The sequence below is a fragment of the Magnolia sinica genome, chromosome 12, assembly GCF_029962835.1.
Source record: "Magnolia sinica isolate HGM2019 chromosome 12, MsV1, whole genome shotgun sequence".
Classification (NCBI taxonomy): Eukaryota; Viridiplantae; Streptophyta; class Magnoliopsida; order Magnoliales; family Magnoliaceae; genus Magnolia; species Magnolia sinica.
The window spans coordinates 12,353,717-12,362,796 of NC_080584.1; positions in this window are offsets into that span (position 1 = coordinate 12,353,717).

Genomic DNA, 9,080 nt, shown 5'->3' on the forward strand with positions numbered 1-9,080 from the left:
TGGCCTCGTTTGAATTCAGGTTAGGGTGAAGTTCAGCAAATTAGCAGCAACTAAGGCAGGGTCGAGAGTAATCACCTGTATTTGGGTCGGGTCAGGTCTGGTTGAGTCAAGCACCAATGACTCTGGGTGGGCACCTCAGGTTGGAACGTGGGTTGGGTCCAGTTGCGGCGGCTTAGGTCCTTTTGAAGTTGGGTTGGGCCTAGGTTGATCCTCAACTCGATCCCAAACGCTTGAGTTGTACCTAGGGCGGGTTGGGGGGGTTGGTGCTCATCCCTAGCCCAACCCAAGGTTCCTATACCTCAACCCTAAGTCAATCTAACCCAACCTCGGGTTGGAAATTCTCAACCCAAGCCCAACCCAAGCGGGTTCGGCCAGGTTTGCCTGGTTGGTCGGGTAGATATATGCTAATATTTTCATTATTAAGTTAGTCTATTATATTTTCAATACAAGTTTTATTTTTTATACCTATAATTTTATTAATTATATATGTAGTTATTTATCATAAAGAATATTTTTTCTAAACAAACGACCTAAAATATAGGACAACTACTCCTTAAAAAGTTGTATTGTGTATCAAGCAATCTATTTGGGAGAGACAAATCCGATGTACCTTGTTAGCTTGAGTCATCGGAAATGACGTAGACCAATAAAACCCAACGGCAATGGAATTTCATGTGCCTTCGATAGAGATGATTCGCACTCAATTATAATTGATTTATAAGGAACTTACATATTGATCAGGTTCAGATTGGGTCAGGCAACCCGAGACCTCAACCTGGGCCCAACCCAAGTTTTATTGGGTTGGTGTTTGTATGGCCCAAGCCTGAGACCAAACCCGATATATCCTGCCCAAGCCCAAGCCAATGTCGGGTCAGTCACGGGTCGTCAGGTTGAACCCGCCCAACTTTCAGCTCTTGTTGCACCCCTATTGAAAATTGGAAGTTTGTTGATTTTACATGCTCGTGGAAACCTACAACTAAGCACATGTGACAATATGTAATGCATGCATGAAATCAAATCAAAGCCTTCCATCATGTGGTCGTTTTTAGATCGGGTATTCTAAAAACTAGGCTACTTCACAACTCAACAAATCACATCATATGAAACAAATGGATGGCCATCATTGTACTTTGAATGTCCTACCTAAGTAGCAAAATGGGTTGATATTTTAGGCAGTTAATCAAATCACTTATTCCAATCATTCTAAGAGCTTATATCTACCTCACATGTTTGCTCCATCTTGGAACATGTGATTGTGGGTGCGAAATAATAATGTTTTATAGACAATGTTTTTATATAGAAGAGTGTTGTTGAAATTCTGAGCTCTCAATAAACCCAAGCAAACCTTAGGTATAAGAAAATTCAGATCTAATGCCATTGTTAATTTATGTGTTATGCAAAAGCACGTTCAGATAAAGTTCAAATGCGAAAATCATCCTCGTGGAAAACTGAGGCCGGTCAAACCGTTTGAAATAATAAGCTATATGAGTAATTTTTCATCGACCCAATTGGTGTAGCTCATATTAATTTTCTATTATTACGCCCCACACTTCAGATACAGTATGCACCCTTACACCCGAGTTACGGTCCATGACTCATACACGAAGTGTACATAAATCCGCTTATTATACAATTATTAAGAGGCACAATTTACATATATTTTAGATCGTCACAACATTAACATTCATATAACAAACTATTTTCACTACATTTATTAACATTCTCTCTATAACATTCTTCATTTATAAAACAATTATCCAAACCAGTCTAAGTCCACCCATTTGAAACTTTATTCAACTAAATTAATTAATCATTGCCTAACAAAATTATGGCTATAAACATATTTCAAATTTAATCAAATCGGCAGTAATTAAAATGAATGAAAACTAAAACTCATATAATTTATTGCATAGTTAATTTAATTATGTAATGCAATGAGCTCATCTTTTACCAAATACAACCATTGATCTTGAGTTTTATCCACCAACCTGGCCTTATTTTCCAACACTTGATTAGATCGTCCTATATCGTCTATCTCCGTATGGTTATTAATCTATAACATTAGCTAGCAAGACTAGTGAGTGAACCCAGCCTGGTTCATACATAGCACAATATAACAAAAATAGTGTGCATGCAGTATGATTATGAATGCAAAAATGTTGTAATATGCATGTCAATTAGGATGATCATCCACTTGCTTAGGTTGAATATCTGTTAACCCAAAAATTATACTCTTCAGAAATCGACCGTAGGTAGGCATGGGCAATCTGTAACTATTAGACATTCACCTAAGTAGGCCTGGGTAATTATTCATCTACTCCGTGAGTAGGCTTCCACTATCATGGGCATCTGGTAACGAATCCACCAGGCGTAACAATCCAAGGAGATCCCCTGGGAACTAAAGCACAAGGTGTGTATACAATTATAATGGATGCATGTCATCCGTGCTTAATGTCCATGCGTGGTCATGTATATTTAAGAAATACATATATTTTTTAGAGGAATAATGAACTTAAAATATCAATGATTGACATGTTTACATGTTCAATATATATATATCAAAACTCTTTCAGATAATATGTCATATAACATGGATCATGTTATGACAACCATACAATAGTCACATGAAAATCAAATCATACACATCAGTCACAACAATCACATCTTCTATATTAATTATAATGCCCCGAATTTTAGGGGCCGAGTAGATACTCGACTCCTGATATCCCGGGTGCCACTTATGCTTTGCGGAAGCAGGGTTCTATAGTTCGTTTTACCTGACATTTGAGTAATTCCTTGAATTAAAATAGATTATGCGATGTACTCTGAAATAAACATAAATTTTAACGTAAGTAAATTAACTAATAAGTAAAATATGTTTATCCAGATTAAGAGATTACAACTGAGCAAAATATACAGTTTCAAAATTACAAAATGTATCGACTTTAAAATTTCATTGACGTCCTGAAAGTGTCCTACATCGACCCACCCAGCAACTGGAAGTACGAGGACTCATTCGAGTTTATGTGCGCCTCCTCTAGACTCCACAATACCTGCATTTACAAAAGTGTCTAGTTGGTATTTTAAAACACTGTCCCAGAGTGGAAGTGAATGATCAATTCAGTGGTTCTATTAGCATCAAGTTACACAAGCTATCAATTCCACAGGCGCAATTAATGAAAAATAATTAAGATACAATTCCTAGGCACTCTTATTAATGCACATGCATGGTATTATGATATGATGCATGTCATTGCCATCCAACACTCCCTCAAGCTACACCATCTATATGTTCGCTATGACCAACACTCTCTCAATGTGACCTCAACTGCCGAGTCATCAGCCTAACTAATGCAATGCGTCTATGATAATGTTAATCAAGTGTTTAGTTATGTCTGTCCGTCCAACAAGATTAGGAAAACTAGGCCACCGTTACGAAATCAATGCCCCAAATTCGATCGCGAGGCGCAGGGTGGCCGTAGCGACCTCGTGCATGCGATCCTTAATCCGTCCGGGTTCGTTACTCCCAGCCGGCTCATACGAATGGCGGGTTGTCTATCGGGCTACTCGCAGTTACTATAGGGAGGTTCGTCACCCCTGCATAGGCCAACAACTCAAGCATAGTATCCTATACCACCATGCTTGGCTCAGAAGACTTGTGGCTCATACGAATGGCGGGTTGTATACCGGGCTACTCACAGTCACTACAGGGAGATTTGTCACCCCTGCGTAGGCCAACAACTCAATCATAGAGTGTCCTATACTACCATGCTCGGTAACCTAAAGGTAATGGTCCACACCTAAAAGTAGTCCGTCGATTCGTGGTGCTGCTCTTGAGGTTTCGGGTCCAGGGATTGACGTATCGAGGCCCTCCGCCGACAGAATTAGCTCGTAAGGGCGCATGCAAATAGTTATACGATGCTGAAATTTAGAGAGGACTAGAGAGTTACCTTTCTATCGCCAGTAGCCCGCTCTCTATGATGGGGGGCGGTTGCGGGGTCCGTTGTGGGCAGCAGCAAAGGGAATTTTCCCTAATCAGCTCCCCCAAGGAGCTCCTTCTTCCAACTTCTCCCCACTCCCTTTCTCCCTTACAGCTGAAATTTTGTATGGGAGTAAAGGAGTGAATTTTTGGGCCTTATATTGGTCCAAGGGGCCTTTTTTCTAGCATGCATGACCCTAGTGGGCTGAAGTTGGCCCATAAGGCTACTTCAGGGGCCCACTGGCCCATCCATGCCTTGGGGTAGGTGCCCCATCATAGGATGAGCGATCAGACCAATTTTGGTGGAGATTGGATGCCTTGATGGACTGGAGGGATCCTTCTTACGATTAACGGTCGTCAGTACTCGATCGGGGCCGCGACTCTATGGATATAAGCATAGAAATATCTTTAACTCATACCTCGAGTTTGGTTGCGATTTAATGGTCGAAAAACTATAATTTCATGAAAGAGTGGGAGGTTCATTTCACTTAAGTTTCAGGTTTCAGCCTTCGGTATTTGCACATTTCAAGCACTCGGCCTCTGGCCCAAGTTGTGCAGTTCTGGTTACTATATTTATTCGCCACCCGCAATGAACGTCAAGCCCAATGAGACAGACATTATTCTATATTTTCGGAACTAGTGACCCGCTAACGAGCGGTCTAGAGCTTGTTCGGATAAACAAAGCATTTTTCGAATGAATTGGGTAGGGAGATTTCTTAGGCATAGTTGCTAGGGTCTGAATTAACTAAGTTCATAGTAGACCTATTCAAAATTAGCGAAAATGGTGATTCGGTCATGATCACTCTAGATCGTTGGTTCTTAGGTTAAATGAGTGACCGGGTTGATTTGGTTTATTAATCAAGATTCGACCCATAGTTGTCTCAACTTTAGGTAGGTCTTTATTTAGTTATGATTATCTCGATTGGTCAGTAATATATTGGCTAGATTTGGGCCCTACGTGAACAAATCATGGAGCTAAACTCGATGTTTAAGTGATCGGTCGGATTCGTTGACTTTTTACGGTTGATTAATCTTATTTGTATAGTTCTTTATCGGTACCACCCACGTATAGATTCACTTCGAGTATCAAATGTCAGTAAGTGATGACGTAAGCTAGTTATATTTTTAAAAAAATTAAGAATTTTTGGCAATCTAAAATAGCAAAAATTCAAGACGTTACATTAACTGTACAAGTATGAGATACGTTGGGATTTACTCACCTATTTATGATAGGGTCGAATCCTTAGAATAATTAAATGCGTTAGAAACTATACTTCAAATCCATATTAAGATGATTTAACATACCATAATTTAGTTACATTACTCCAATAAGTGGGGTTCACCTTTGACTCAAGTAAGATGGCCTAACATAAATTCTTATATTTAAAATTTGAAAAACAACATGGGTTATCGATTAATGCAGTCAATCAATCGAGATAGCTCGAGGGCCCTCGATCAATACCATAAATCGATAAAATTTGAAATTAGTTTGTTAAGTATCTAGACACTTTTGACCACCTTTTATTGAACGAACCCTTCTCATCAATCGATCGGGCTTGATTGGATTAAATCGGTTTGTTTGCTAGACAAATTTAGTCATTCTCGATCGGTACCCTCGATTAATTGAGACCACTCGAGGAGACCCTTGATCGATCGAACCTGGACATTAATTAATCAAAACTCAAGATGATTTTCGACTTTGGTCGATGGACAAAAATCGATTCTTTTGATTGACCAAATACTGACTTCGATCGATCAACATATCCTTCTACTAAAAGTACTTTAACCAAATAGGCTAATTATTTAGTTTTATTAACAAATACAAAATCAATTTATTATTTTTGTTCGATGCAAAAATTTAGATTGCTCTCCTCCAAGCTTCGAGCATGCACCTGCATATGAAGAAGGCAAAGGAAACCTTGGCTTGACCAGGGGACCCTCCGATGCCAAAGTCAGGCTAGAAATCTGGGTCTAGTCGTATAGAGGGTTTTTGGTCGAGAGCTTTTGCATACCTTTTCATGTAGGTGAGTCCTCTATTTATAGTGTAGGTAGAGCAGGATAATCCGTGATTTTAGGCACGACCTCAACATTTACGCAAGACATGTGCAAGTATTGGTAATTACCTTAGAATCATGCGGCATACACTTATGTTGACAGATCTTGGGTAGATCTTATCTCAGAGAATACACTTACAATATAAGATAAATAACGCAGTGGGCCTTAAGAAGGTTTCAATGGTTGGCGTCCTTAGCACGCTCCTTCCTATGGTGTGGCTTGCTTGAGCCCTGGATCACATTTAATTTTTTACTACTAATTTCAAATGATATGAAAAAAATGGATGGATAATAGTACTGTTGATAAAATACATACATCATGAGTGGCCCCTCCGGGCCTCCGCCTATCCCGAGCTCCGAGCCTACAGGGGTGTTACGGTACCTAATCAGGGCCACTGCATTAAATGTAATGTGTGATAACGTGGCCCAATCAAACAGCAATAAATAGGATGTTTTTGTCAGTGACAACCATGTCTTCAGAATTCATCCATTTGCCATCTTCATGTAACTGGAAGTCATCCACACGGGCAACAAAGATGCCATGCTACTTGCTGTTCACACGTGCCATTGAGAACACATGTGAGACACCCAATCCGCTCCTCAGCGGGGCCCACAGTAAAATCTGGTCAATAGGCTCATAGAGGAGGATTGCGTACTGAGTAAACTCTGTGAGGGCCACCCTCATTCATGCATTGTATCAACTCTGTCCATCCGTTTTATCATATAATTTTAGGGCATTAAACCAAAAATTAATCATATCCAATGCTCGGCTGGACCACACCACCTGAAACAATGTGAATTGAAGTCTACCATTGAAAAGTTCTTAGGTGCCTAAAGAAGTTTTATATCAAGATGATATTTGTATTTTTCCTTCATCCATGTATGTGTGATCTTATGAACAGTTTGGATGAAAATAAACATCACTGGGGGCCTTTGAAAGGTTTCAACGGTGGAAATCAATGCTTCCACTGTTTCCTTTGGTATGGCCTACTTGAGCTTTTGATATAATTCATTTTTGGACTCAACCCCTAAAATGATCTGGAAAAACGGATGGACGGCGTGGATAAACCACATGAACTCCTAGTGGGCCCAACATAGTTTACTCAGTACGATAAGCGCGTGCTGAGTAATTCAGTACGCAGTACGCAATCCGATTTTTAAGCGGACCTTGCGGGTGATGCCTGTGCTTGAGTATGAGTATGACCGCGAGTCAAATTTTTTAAAACGTCCATTTATTTTATAATTAAAGTCCAAATGGAAGCTGTTTGATGCTCAGGTCGAGTATGATGGTTGATACACAGGCACACATAAACTTTATACGTGGCACACATTAAAACATTAAATCAAGTGATACTGTCCAAACTGTAGTACCCACTGTAGACAGCCTCATTATACCAGCTATCAGATTGTTTTAACAACATTAACCTCTGATTCACGGGCATTTATTGCTCAATCTAAACCGTTGGGTATTTTTAATCTTAATGGTCCAATAAATGTCCACCGATTGATTTTTTTTTTTTTTTTTTTAGGTTTAAAATCAATCTATGACAGCGAGCAACATTTGAACGTATAAATTGAGTTACTTTCATGCCACGTGTACAAGTCCTCAGTGCATGTGTATCAATCATCAATCACCAGAGTATCAAAGTTTATCTTCATTCACAATTAGATGACCCCATGAAAAGCCAGAGAGTTTTTTAAACAGGAAGTCGTTAGAGGCGGCGTTGATCTTTCCGAGTCCTATCGGATTATAATGGCCTCCTCAAGGGATGGCTTGGGTGTATTTATATGAATCTGAAACTAATTTGGTAGATTAAATAATAGAAAAAAAAAACTTTAAAAATAAAAATATTGTTAAATAATAAATAAACTAATTGCAAAAGAATAACTAATAAGAGTGTGAATATGCCTTTACTCGCACAAACCGGGAAAGCACAAATCCGACAAATGATCCTCACAATATTCTCTAACTAGACTCTGTGTTCTATGATGTTCTATGATGTTTGTTAGGTTTAGATTAAGTGTGGGTTGGCTCTGATGTAAAAATAATTTTTAAGTTAGAGTCGCCATTAGCCAAATGCATTTTTAGATTTTTACAGTTGGCTAAAAACTATATAATCACTTAGAGGTTGAGAAATTATAATATTTCTTATCTCAAGTGACTGTTGTGGTTGGTTTGCACCATAAATTCTGAGTAAAGACTTCAGTTACTGAAAATAAAGGGGTTACGCATACTTTTCCATTTGTATGTTGTACCGTCAATACTTTTTGGGGCTTTACAATTTTTATAAGAATTCAATTGAACTTTGGTGTTATTTTTGTTAATTTTAGCTTAATGCGGAAATCCTTGAGATCTTGTTGTGCATAGGACATAGAGATTTAAGAGTTTAGATAGCTTACCTAACTGAGACGCCATGACTGAGAATAATAGAATACCAGATCTTCCTCTCCCTGAATTCAGAACTTAAATGGGACTTACGTTTCTGACTTGTGTTGGATCGGGGACCTAGCACTTGTTATATAGTTGCTGTGGTGAAGAGAGTTTGAAACCCATCACGACTCTCTTCACATGCTCCACACTATCAGCTTCCTAGTAGTCTTCAAATAGCTACCTGCATATGCAGCTATAGCATTCCAACCCCTTACGAATACTTTCATAGATATTTTGTGAGAATCACATTGAAGTGGGGTCCACTGGTTTACTTGATTACATAATCCAACTATCAGGACAATCCAAATCATTGATCAATAAGGCCCCCTTATAGAGTTCCAACAATTTTATATAATCCATTCATCCATTTTATGTTGGTAAAATAATTTGTAATTATTATGTTAGTAAAATAATTTGTAATCACTAATTTCTTTTATATTACTGTAACAACAGGCAAAATAAATATGCTGTTAGTGTTGTGCTTACTGTAGGTGGAATTGGCCTAACATCGAAGTATTAGGTCAATTCCACCTGTAGTGAACACAGTACTAACAGCCTATTTATATCTATCAAACTCGAATATTCATATCCATTAAAGAAAATTAGTTTCTAGGAG